The sequence below is a fragment of the Pinus tabuliformis genome, chromosome 9, assembly GCF_031772625.1.
Source record: "Pinus tabuliformis cultivar Carrire ecotype Pingquan chromosome 9, CPIR1, whole genome shotgun sequence".
NCBI lineage: Eukaryota > Viridiplantae > Streptophyta > Pinopsida > Pinales > Pinaceae > Pinus > Pinus tabuliformis.
In genome coordinates this window covers 1726135497-1726149186 of record NC_142307.1, presented here as the reverse complement: position 1 = coordinate 1726149186, position 13690 = coordinate 1726135497, and positions in this window count along the sequence as shown.

Sequence of the window (13690 nt, the reverse complement as noted above, 5' to 3'; positions counted from 1 at the left end):
TAAAATCATTTGCCATGAGATTTTTCTAGATATGTCAGGATGTATTTTGCAAGTGGCATTTGAACCAAGTCCCCAACAAGAATAATGTACTGGCCACCAAATGGGTGTTCCTATTGCAAGGGAATCCTGCATGCACTCATCAATGCAATTGAATAGTTTTGGGCCAAATAAGATCATCATTTCAATGAGAATATAATGAATATGTTTAAGCTTTTCTTAGAGAGTTGTGAGTGATTATCTCTGAACAAGGTTCCTAGGCCTTTATAAGTGTTCAAATGTTGTTGATGTAAGCATATTAAAGATTGTGGTACCAATAGGAGTAAGTAATAAAAAGGGATTGATTTTGTTGATTTAGGTTGTTAGGGGTGCATGTGTTATATTATTTCCATGACTAATCACACGAGTTGTTATGTTGTGTTGGGTGCAGCAGGGGGCAACAACCCCACCTACCAGGGGATTTGTCGCCTCCCCTACCCCCGAGGCAACGACCCAATATTTTTTTTTATGCGAGCCTAATAATGGTTGGGCAGACCCACCCATGGTTTTGGGCATGATGGTTTTTCCCATGGTATTTTGTAGATTTGGTCAAGAGAACTACAATTATGTTCTAATCTAGGATTAATGGATTAGGGTTTAGGAATGCTTCAACATGTATATAATGTATTGTAACAATGAAATGAATATAATGAAAAGTCAATCTGGTTTTCCTGGTTTTGGGTTCCAGGGGAAAAATATTTGTGTATATTTTCTATTCTCACCATTGTATATTTCCTGTTTTTAAGAATTCATTTGTAGGTAATTTCTATAAAGGGTTAAAACCAACATTTGGTATTAGAGATGTTTCAACTTCAAAGGGACACCTTTGTGGCTTAGCGGTTTGTTGCTTGGGCTTGTGGTAGACCCTGTTACAGTGGGAGATATCCAAGATCGATGCTTGCGTTGAAAGAATATGGTGAATAAGGAGAGACAGAGATCGAGAAATTCAATAAACATAGTTTTGAGTTGTGGAATCTCAAGATGGAGGATCTGTTGGTGGATAGAGATCAGTGGATTTTTGTAGATCTAGGTATGACACCAATAAGAATGTCGACATAAGAGTGGGCGAAGTCAGATCAAAAGACAAATAGCACAATACGATTGTGTTTCTCAGATTTAGTATTGTTGAACGTATCATGGGAAGCTACTTAAATAATTTGTGGAACAAGTTAGGGATTTCGTATCAATTTTAGTCCTTGTTGAACAAAATTTTCCTGCAGAATAAGTTGTATAACATGAGTATGAAGGATGGAGACTCGGTGAAAAATCATCTAAATGACTTCAATACTATGGTATGTTAATTGTTATATGTTGATATTAAAATTTTAGATGAAGATAAGTGCATCATTTTGTTGTGTTCTTTATCAGACTCATGGGATAGTCTACTTGTTTCTATAGGTAGTGATATAACTACCATGAAGTTTGATGAAATAGTCTCATCCTTGTTGTCTAAGGAGATTAGACGAAAAAATATGGAGAGTAAGAATAGAGAAACCTTGTCTATAAGAGGACGGTCCCATACCATAAATAGAAACAAGTCCTCAAGTGGGAGATCTAAATCTAGAGGGAGATCTAAATCTCTAGGAAAATTTGTAAAGGTATGGTAGAATAGTGGAAGAGAAGGGCACTACAAAAAGGATTGTAGATCTAAAAATCCTAAGAAAGGAAATGGATCTGATGATGCTCCTTTTGCAAAGGAAAAAACCACCTCAAATGAAGGTGGGGATGTGTACTTGGCTTCTTCTTCAAGTACACACATAGATAATGAGGCATGGTTGATTGACTCAAGTGCATCCTTTCACATGAATCCCCAATAAGGAGTGGTTCTGCAAGTATGAGAAATATGATGGTGGTGATGTATTCCTAGGCGATGCCAAGAAGACCAAAATCATAGGACACAGAAGAGTTAATCTGAAGTTGTAAGATAGAAGGCTTAGAACACTTCTTGATGTTCTGCACATTCCTGCATTGGCCAGAAATCTAATTTATCTAAGAAGATGGATGGTGCAAGTGTAAAAATAATGATTGAGAAAGATACATGCAAGAAGACTAATGGAGCACTGGTATTGATGAGGGGAGTTTGGATCGGGACTCTGTACAACCTTCTGGGCAACACTCTTATTAGCGGGTGCAACAATTCTCTAGTTCCTGAAAGTGGAGCATAAAATCTTATAGTCTCTGTTGAAAAGAATATGTTGTGGCATCAAAGACTGGGAAACATTAGAGAGAAGGGCCTTCAAAAACTACATGGTAATGGTATGGTAGAAGCTATTTCAAATTTCTCTTTGGATTTCGATTTTTATGAACATTGTGTATATGGGAAGTAGAATTTGGTGAGTTTCTCCTCTTATGATAAGAGTGAAAAGGGGATAGTAGAGCTTGTGTAGAGTGATGTGTTTGGATCTATGTCGGTTCCATCACTGGGTAAATCTGTGTATTGTGTCTTTCTTATAGATGGCTTCTCGAGGAATACATGGATATATATTCTCTTATGAAGAAATATGAAGTCATTGATAGGTTTAAAGAATTTAGGGCTCTGGTGCAAAGTTAGACAGAGAAGAAGATTAAGGTGTTGAAGAAAGATAATGGTGGAGAGTTCTACAAGAAGGAATTTGAAGAGTTCGATAAGAAGTGTGGTATAGCATGATAGAAGACTACTCCATACACGCCTCAACAAAATGGAATTACAGAAATAATGAATAGGACATTGATGGAAAATGAAAGAAGCATGCTCAATGGTGTTGGATTACGGCATGAATTTTGGGCAGAGGAATTGGATACTATATGGTACCTATTTAATAGATCACCTTCATTAGCATTGGAGGAAAAGGCTCCACATGAGGTATGGACTGGTAAGAAACCTTTTCTCTCACATCTCAGGGTATTTGGTTGTGATACATATGTACATGTTCCAAAGGAGAAAAGAACCAAGTTGGATATTACGTATGAAAGGTGCATCTTTATTAGGTATAAATATGGTTTAAAAGGTTACAAGCTTTGGAACCCAGAAACAAGGTTGTGTATAATAGAGATGTGGTGTTTACAGAAGTGAAAGATGTTATTAAATGTGAAGTCCTACCAAAGGAAAAGAAACTAGAGAAGATAGATTTTGTACTAAAGGAGGAAGAATCAGACCTTACAGAAGAACAAGAATCATAAGAGGAAGAATCGCATAATCTAGTTTTGAGGAGATCGGTTCGAGAGAGAAGGAATCCAGAGAGTTATAGTCTATTTTATTTATATTCAATTTTTTCTTTATCTATTACTAATAATGATCCCAAAATCGTCTAGGAGTTAGTGGATTCAGAGGATTTAAAACTCTGGGAAAGGGCCATGGTTGAAGAAATGGAAGCCTTGGACAAAAGTGAGGCTTGGGATTTGATGGAGTTGTCACCTAGAAGGAAACCCATTGGAAACAAATGTATGTTTAAGAAGAAGACGAACACAAAAGGAAAAGTGATGAAATACAAAGCTTGGTTAGCAGTGAAAGGTTATTCCCAAGTGTCGGGAATTGATTTTGGTGATATTTTTTCTCTTGTTGCCAAGTTAGTTTCTACTAGATTAATTTTATTTATTGTTGCTTCTTTTGATTTTGAGGTAGAACAGATGGATGTGAAGAAAAAATTTCTTCACAAGGATATGGGATAAGAAATTTTCATGAAGCAACCAAAAGGCTTTGTGGTGAAGGGTAACAAAAAACTGGTATGCAGGTTAAAAAAGTCTTTGTATCGGTTAAAGTAGTCAACAAGGATGTGCTATCAAAAATTTGATACATATATACATGGATGTGGCTTCACAAGGAGAAAAGTGGATCACTATGTGTATTTTAAATTAATTGGTGACTGTGTTATTTATTTGGTCATGTATGTGGATGATATGTTGTTGATTGGAAATAATGGAGAAATTATCCAGGATGTGAAGACTCGATTGTCCTCTAAATTCGACATGAAGGATCTTAGTGCTGTAAACTATGCTTTTGGCATGGAAATTAAATGAGATCGGGCAAAGAGGAAGCCCTAGTTAAACCAAAGGAAGTATGTCGAGACAATATTGTAGTAGTTTAATATGTAGGATAACAAACTGGTGAAGGTTCTTATTCCTGTAGGTGTAAATTTATTTGTTGAGCAGTGTCCCAAGACACGGGAAGAGGAAGAGGACATGTCTCGTCTTCCATATGCAAGTGTAGTTAGTAGCCTGATGTATGAAATGGTCTATACCAGAATAGAAATTACACATGCAGTGGGAGTATTGAGCAGGGGTATGTCAAAATTAGGGAATGAGCATTAGACACCAGTGAAGCGGGTTTTCAGGTATTTGCATGGCACTAGTGATTATGATTTGTGCTACCGAGGAAGACTAGGATTAGACAAAGTGTTGGACATATGTGGCTTTGTTGATGGAGACTGGGATGGAGATCTAGATAATAGAAGATTTACAAGTGGGTTATGTTTTTAACCTATTTGGAGGAGCAGTCAGTTGGATGAGCAAGAGTCAATTTGTAGTGACACTTTCAACTATAAAGGTTGAATACGTGGTAACCACTCATACAATAAAGGAAGAAGTTTAGTTGCAGATATTGTGTTCAAGTATGGGGTTGGTATAGTGAGCTATAACGATAGGTTGTGACAATCAAAGTGCAATTTTCTTTGAAAATAACCCTGCTTAGCATTTGAAGACAAATCATATTGATGTTTAGTATCATTTTGTGAGGGATATGTTTAAAAAAAAAGTGTGTTGTTGGTAAAGGTGGACACTTTGAAGAATTATGTAGATGTACTGAAAATTTTTATGAGCACTAGAAATTTTTCTTCGGGTAGAGAAATAATGGGTGTCGTAGCCCTGGACAAATGATTATGAACTCCCACGACCCTTGTGTGGAAAGAAAACAATAAGAGGGAGAATGTTGGGTACCTATTATATTATTTCCATGAATAGTCCCATGCATTGTTATGTTGTGTCGGGCGTAGCGGGGGTGCGACAACCCCCCCCCACCAGGTTCAGGGCCCAGGGAAGCACCCCGATTTTTTTTTACGCAGACCCAAGGATGGTTGGTGGACCCACCCATGGTTTTCTGCGTATTATTTTGAGCATGATTTTCGGCATGACGGTTTTTCCCGTGGTATTTTGTAGATTAGATCAAGGGAACTACGTGTATGTTCTAATCCAAGGTTAATGGATTGGTTTTTATGAATGCTTCTGCATGTATATAATGTATTATAACATTCGAAGGAATATAATGAAAATCAATTTGTTTTTCCCTGTTTTGGGTTCCAGGAGAAGAATATCTGTATATATTTTTTGTTTTGAAGAATTCATTTGCATGCAATTTTTGTACATGGTTAAACCTAGATGTTTAATGCATTCAATTAAGTACAACTTTCTTGTTCCCACAATACCCTGTACGATAATTTTAAATGGAGAAGTGGTTTCATTTTTTGAAATATGATTTAGAAAAATGTTGAAGCTCTAACTTTGTTAGGCATAAGGAGTTCAATGAAGGGGCAATGAATGAGTGAGAATTTTGAATTTGATGTTAGAGTAATTGAAATATGGTAAATGTGTGGTTGTCTCTTGCAAGTGTACAAGGATATAAGTTTGGTTCCAATCATGTTCCTTGTCAAAATAATTCTTCAGAATAATTATTTTTCACTTGTTTAGGTTTGCAGTCAACATTCCATTTGTTCTATGATTTTTTTATTTGTTTCCTATTTTCAATAATTTCTTCATTGGAGAAACCAATTACATTGGGAATATTTTGAAAAGGTTTGTATAGAAATAGCTCACTCCAACATAAAATGACATAGAAATTTAAATCTATGGAAGTAATTGTAGAGTATCAAGGAAAAACATGGATAATCATTTTGGGCTCCCTTTTTCTTCCCACTTTTCCTTTGTTTGGAAACCATCAAAGGACTAAGTTCTTATAGCTTCAATATGTAGCAATCGCTCTAGTGTAAGAGGTCATTTCATGTATGCATTGATGAAGCTTGGTGCTAAAAGAGTGTTTTTCTCATCATATGTAGTACATCTAAAACTCTTTTGACTCACATTCAAGGAAATAAGAGGTTGACTACATATTCTTAGGGTAAGTTTGTGTAGCATATGGAATTTTCTTTCACTTCTATGTAACATTCAAAATTAGTTTTATTAAAGAACTTTCAAATTACAACTACAACAAGGTCCTATAAAGCCACAACTTGGGAGATTATGGTTGGCATATGGTCGCATCTTTCTAATTTTTCCTTTTCTTTAGATGAAAACTTTGAAATGTACTTTAACACTACATTCCAAGTGAGAATAGGTTTGCAATGAACATTATCTTGCCACATTGAAAATATATCATGTTTTTGGATGTTTAAACTATCATCATTTTGAGAAAGGTTGTATGTTTTACAATCATGCTCCTTAATGAAGATGATAGATGCAACAAGAAGCTACTATGGAACTTTATAGCAGCATGCAAGGGTGGACCCTTTCCTTCACAAATATAAATATTTATTGCATTTTGTGTATCATTTAATGTGGTTACCTAGTTCCTCATAGTCTTGAAATGGATTAGATGAAACTATTTCTATTATGATCAATAGACATAGATCATCAAGAATTGAACAATATAATTGGATCTTACTATGGAAAATATCTCATGGGTTCCAAGCTATAACATATTTATCAAAAACTTGTTTTACAAAATTAACCTTAATTAATTCCTCCTAATCAAGTGAGTCCATATTAGGTGCATTTTCAAACCATATGAAACCATGAATATTTGCAAACCCTTTATGTTTCCATTCATACTAATAAGAAATAAGAAATATAAGAAGATGTGTGTTAACACAACTATTTTAGTTCACAACAATGTGGGAATTGGAATTAGATGTCTAACTTGTACCAATATTCTTTTGCATGAAGGTGTTTCTCTAGTACTTCTTCATGAAAGTTCGTAGTGCAGCTGAGGGGGTACTTAACAAGGTACCCAAAAGGAATAATAATAAATAGGCGGCTATGTATTATTATATATAAAGGCCATGTCTAGAAAATAAATCCCATGTTGTAGTGTGAAAGAAATAAATGTAAGAAGGCTTACTAGAAGGTTCAACCTACTAAAAAGTTCCTTCTTTTCAATGTTCCTAGGAGGTAGATAGTACTATATAAGAAACTATAATCAAATTAATGGGTTGTTGTGAAGGATATTTTAATTATAGTGAGCATTTTTTGTGGATTTTTTTCCTTCCATAAGGAATAATTCATGGTGTTACCCTACCTCAAGAGTTTTCTCTACAATTCGTATGTTCATTCTCTTTCTATTTATTATGTGTATTTGTTATTTTATTTCAAGTTAATTCATATCTTATCTCTTTAGATCTATTGAGTTATATAACAATTGGTGTGTAACTAAATAGATATAAAGAGATGAGATAGGAATTAATTTGAAATAACATTCAAATCATCATAATATATAGCAAGAGAATGAACATAAGAACCACAGGGAAAACCTTTGACGTAGTGTAATATTATGGATTGTTCGTTTATTCCTTAAGGAAGAAAAACACTCCAAAAGTAATGCTAGCTATAGCTACAATATTGTTTTCAATATCTCATTACACGGGCCTTGTGATTTTTTATATGGTACGATCGACCTCCTACGAACATTCTAAAGAAGGAAATTTCTAGTAGGTAGAACCTTCTAATAAATCATCTTAAACATGTATTTCTTTCACACTACTACATATGCCTTATTTACAAGATGTGGCCTCCATACATAGCAATGAACAACAACATATAACCACTATATATTTTGATTCCCCTTGGATACCTCCCTAGGTACCCCACATTACCCCCTTAAATACACTACATTTGATCCCCCTACAAACATTTTGTATATGAAAAATTAGAAAAATCCATACAATATGATCAACTAAGAAATGTAGCTACCTAGTACCATGTAGTAGCATCCATCCATCCTAGTGAAATGTGAAAATGGGGTCCAATTCCTTCCTTGCCAATTTGAATTGGATTATGATTTCTCCTTGCCATGATACTATGATATGTCCATGCATTATTGTGGTTGATCCATGTACCTATCAATTGGGTTCCTTTTTGGTGCCATGTTGGTACATAGTAAGTTTGGTAAGGCACACACCCTTCCCTTGATTACTAGTGTTTTATAGGTGGTGTGGTTAGAAATATACAATAACCTTAGCTCAATTTTTTAGGATTGGACTCTTCAACATGGTGTTCTTTGATGTGACAACCCCAACCTAAGTTTCCTTATGAGAATGTAATGTAAATACCTGTGAAAAATATATTAAAAGTGGTTGAGTTAAAGGGAGACAAATGCTAGAGCTGAGGAGGTTGCCATCTTGGGATGTATAAGGTTTCTTTGCGTAGGAAATTTGAAATGTTACAATAACCATTAAATTTTTGTTGGTGTGTCTTTAACAGATTGGTTTATGAGTTTAATTGGGTTGCAAGAAAAGTACGACGGCCCATGCTACCTTGGGAGACACTTACAAGGCAAGAAGGACAAGAATTAGTGGAGATGGGAGACTGTGCAAACAACAGAGGAAAAAGAATGAGTTTGACTCACTCAAAGGGGATTTGATCTTCATGCAGGGACAAAGAGAGCAGTGAAAAAGAGGAGGAATAACAAGGATTTTTTGGCAGAAGGGAAGAGAAGACCGTGACACAGGTTCGGTTGGAAAGATTGACATGAAAAAGATCTCTCCTTGGTGAGGAACAATGGCCTCTCGATTCCATATATATAGTTAGAGGGTGGAGATGGGATTTATTTGGATTCATTTGATGTCTGGGGTGGAGGGTTGTTCCTAGGATTCTTAGATGGAGGACCTCTGAAGCCTTTCTTGTTGTTTGATTTTGTAGTGGGTTCTGGATTCCCCAAAGTGGGTGGAACCACTATTTTTTTTCTTGAAGGGTACAAACTTGCTTCTATGGAGTGCCTTGTCATTCTTGTGTGGAGGAAACTACCCTTTGGATTCCCTGTGTGTGATTGGGTGGAGAAGAAGCCTCTGGATTCCCTATGTATTTTTATTGGCTACCATTAGGTAGATGAAGGGTGGAGGCAGCTGGCATATAGATTTCATGTGCATCATTTAACCACTGAGTGGCTAGTGGCTAGAGGAAGGAAGTCCTATGGGGACCCTATTTCAGTTGGAAGTTGGTGTTTTAATCCTTTGAGAAAGTCCCTCAGTCTCTGGAATCTGGCTCAGGGGTGATAGCTACAAGTGAGATTTGACTACAACTATCTATGGTTGGGTGGAGAGTCCTTGTCCCATACTCATATGCCTATAATATATAAGATAAGTTCTCTTTCATACCTGCAATTTTAATGAATGAATGTCTCATTTTTGGTTGAATTATGGACACAATAGTTGAGGAATGACTGTGATCATTCTATTTACATTTCACATTAATCTAGTATGGAAAAAGGGAACCCTAGTTAAATACATTGATATATGCTTTGACTATTAAATTTAAGTTGCATTGAATGTCTTGAAATGTGCATAATTTACAGTGATGATTTGAAGGGAAGGAGACCCTGATAAATTTTTCTTGTGACTGTGATTTCCGCTCAGCGCTCTGAATGCAGGGGCGCACACACACACACACACACATAGATATATATATATATATATATATATATATATATATATATATATATATATATATATATATATATATATATATATATATATATAGATATATATATATATATAGGCCAATGTTGGAGGCACTGTGTGTTTCTAATTACGTTGTGGGTGCGGATGAGCACTGCCATAAGGGCATCAAAACATTCATTGTTTACTAACATGATTAAATTAATGTTCGGGTTGATTTAGCAGGAGGGGCTCTAAGCATAGTGGGTCTATGGAGGCAGAGCTCGAGTTAAACATGTCAACCGGTCCTTTTGTAATTGTGATATGCACACGAGCATATATATATATATATATATATATATATATATATATATATATATATATATATATATATATATATATATATATATATATATATATATATATATATATATATATATATATATATATATATATATATATTTGGTCATGAGACTTGGAAGAAGGTTGGTGACCTTCATTAAATAATCCAACCCTTGGAGGGACAAAAGTTAGAAAACAAAAATAAATAAATTATTATCCCAGTATTTTAGTAGCACGAGAGGAGTTGGATTAGCATTAACACCACCTCCATGGGGTAAGCTGGATGTGGTTGTTACCTGTGGTATTAAAGCATCCAGGTTCAACACTTGGACTGGATTCGCTCTATCGCGAGAAAGTGATGTTTTTTAAAAACTAACTAAACAAGTTGTTTATGTCTTAAAAGTTGGTCTAAATAAATTAATTGTAGGCGTAATTGGTAGATTAACTCTGTGATTTGTTCAAAGTAATAGAAATCCAACTAGATGATATATTTCACTGTCACGAACAAACTAATAGTTGAGATTAATAGTTAAAACATTTTTGAATTTTGCAGGCTTGTATATTTTAGTTAGCGAGTTACTAATAAATATTTGCTAATGTGGATTGTTTTGTAGCTCTGTAAGAGTAGGACCATGGGCATAATTTTGTTGTTTATTTATTAATTAGGCAATAACAGTTTGTATTGCTTGATATATGACTGATTCATATGGATTATTGAGTATCATGGGCATACTAGCATAGTTGTTTTGTCACAGCAGAGATAACCATAGAAACTTCATGAATGTGAGATTCATGGTTATGATTGTGTTTATTTATTTATCACATGAAGTATCTAACAATTTGTGTGATTGAAAACACATCACAAGCATCAAAAGGAAGAGACAAAACACAGTTCTAGGGACCAAAATGGTGCAGTATAGTTATGATCAGTCATAGCATGGAAGTAGAGAGGTTAGGGCCAATAAAGAAGAAAGGTCAATTGACCAATTGGGGGGGGGGATCACTCTCTAGATTGGATGGATACTCTTAGAAACCGAAGGGACGAAGTTAGAAGCTTCAAATCATACAATGAAAGGATGATAAGAGCTCAAGAGAGACGAGCTAAAATAAATGTAGTCATTCTGCGAAGCCTCTCAGATCTATAGAGACAGAGGCAACCTGAGATGAGGGTTAGTCACAGAGACAATAGGATCCCTTTGGATTCAAAAGAAAAGACAAATGGGGTAGATGGTAGCAGGTCTAGGAAGAGTCATAGGTAGGAAAGTGAAGAAATTGTTCCAGGAAATGTACCGTTGAGCACCCAAAGAGGAAGAACCAGCACTGATGTGCATCATTCTAGAACACCATCTAGTTCTGCTACCAAGAGGTACCACCATCACTCTTGTCATCACTAGAATCATCATCTAGGAGGGAAGGAAAATGATTACATGCTTAAGGAATTAAATAAAACCAAGCCACCCACATTTTCTGGGGCTATGAAGAAATCAAAGGATGCAGAAGCTTGGTTGCTTGGCTTGAAGATTTTTTTTAGAATTTATGATTATTATGAAAACATGAATGCTAAGATTGCCACCTACATCTTGAAGGGAAAAGCAGACATATTTTGGGAAGACTTGAAAAATATTAGAGGAATTTCTAAGAAGGACTTGACTTAGGGTGAATTTCAAAAGCTCTTCAGAGAGAAATACTTTTCTGAGTGCTAATGCAATAGAAAGGAAAAAGAGTTCTATGAACTCAAGATGGGGAAATTAACAGATGATGAATATGTCACTAAATTATTGGAACTATTGAGGTATGTTCCATATATCAAGGATGAGAAATCCAAGATTAAAATACTTATTAGTGGTTTTCCTATGACATTCAGGGACATAATTGAGTTATTGGAACCTCAGACTCTAAAAGATGCTATCAAGAAGTTGAAACACTGCTATGAGCAATCTAAACACAGACCATAAATAAAAGGTGATTGGAAGGCAAGGAACAATGTTGGAAATAAGAAGAAATGGCCTAAGAAAATCTCAAAAAAGGGGGAAGGTAAGCATCCATCCCTTGCAAATCAATCTCAACAGAAATTTAATATTGTTGTTAAGGGAAATATGCAACAACCAACTTTAGGGAAGCTCAAGCTTGAATTTTGAGAGCCACAAAAGTGTTAGACATGTGATAAAAACCACAAGAAAAAGGATTTTCTACACCAAAAACATACTAGACCAAAGGTTTACAGTGCCCAAGAATCTTGCATAGTAGGTGATGTAGCTCGAGATTTACCTAGAATTCATGTGGCTGAAGATAACTGCCAGGCATCCATCATTGAGATGGAAGGTAAGTTGTGTGATCAAGTTGTTTCTATTTTAGTTAATCCAGGTTCTAATTATAACCATATTAGCCCAAATCTTGTTGAGAAATGCAATTTGGTCAATTAATTACATAAAGAACCATGGTTGGTTCAATTGGAAATCAGAACCAAAAGAAGGATTAATCACTAGGTGAGATCATGTATATTTGAGCTCAGTGGCATGCCTACAAAAGCACATTTGAATTTATTTCCATTGGGTGCATACAACATATTATTGGGCATGGACTAGTTGTACTTACATAGGACCAAAGTGGACTATTACAAAAAGGAAATTGATTTCTTAGATGAGCAAGGAAAAAGAATGGTTTTGTAGGGTACGAGGAAGCTTACTTCAGTGAGGCTGATTACTGCTATGCAAACCAAGCACAACAACGAAAAGGGATGCATGCTGTTTTCAGTGAAAATATTAAGTGATGGGAAGGCTAGCATTGATGCTTAGAATGAGGAAAGTGAAATGCTAAAAAGGTACCCGCTTCTGTAGCAATATGCAAATGTTTTTCTAATGGAGGTTCCTAGATTACCTCCTCACAGAGAGATAGATTTCTCTATTGATTTGGTTCCTAGGAAAACACCAACATTCAAAGTACCATACATGATGAGTACCCCTGATCCAATAGAGTTAAAATTGTAGTTAAAGGAGATATTGGGCAAGGGCTACATAAGGCCAAGTGTGTCACCATGGGGAGACCTAATACTCTTTGTAAATAAGAAGGATGGGACCCTTAGATTATATATTGATTACAAGAAATTAGAAAAGGTGACCATAAAGAACAGGTACCCATTACCAAGGATTGATGTTGTATTTGATCATTTGAGAGAAGCATCAATATTTTCCAATGTTGACCTAAGGTCAGGATATCATCAACTAAGGATCAAGGAGGAGGAAATTCATAAAACTGATTTCCAGACAAGATATGGACACTATGAGTTTAGTGGTACCCTTTGGGCTTATGAATTCCTCTGCCACTTTCATATGTTTAATGAACAGTGTGTTGCGTCATTATTTGGAAAAGTTTTCCATTTTATTTGTCGATGACATATAAGTGTATTCAAAGATTGAGGAAGAGCATGAAAAGAGTTTGGCTATAGTACTACAGTTGTTGAGGGATCACAAGCTCTATGTGAAGATCAACAAGTGTTATTTCTTCCAATAACAAGTACACTATTTGGGACATATTGTCTTCAAGGAAGGGATATAAGTTGAACCAGAGAAGATCAAAGCTATAATGGAGTGGCCAACGCCAAAGAATGTGAATGAAGTCAAATCATTCATGGGATTGGCAGGGTATATAGGTGATTTATCAAAAAAAAATTAAGATACGCATTCCTATCACATCCTTGC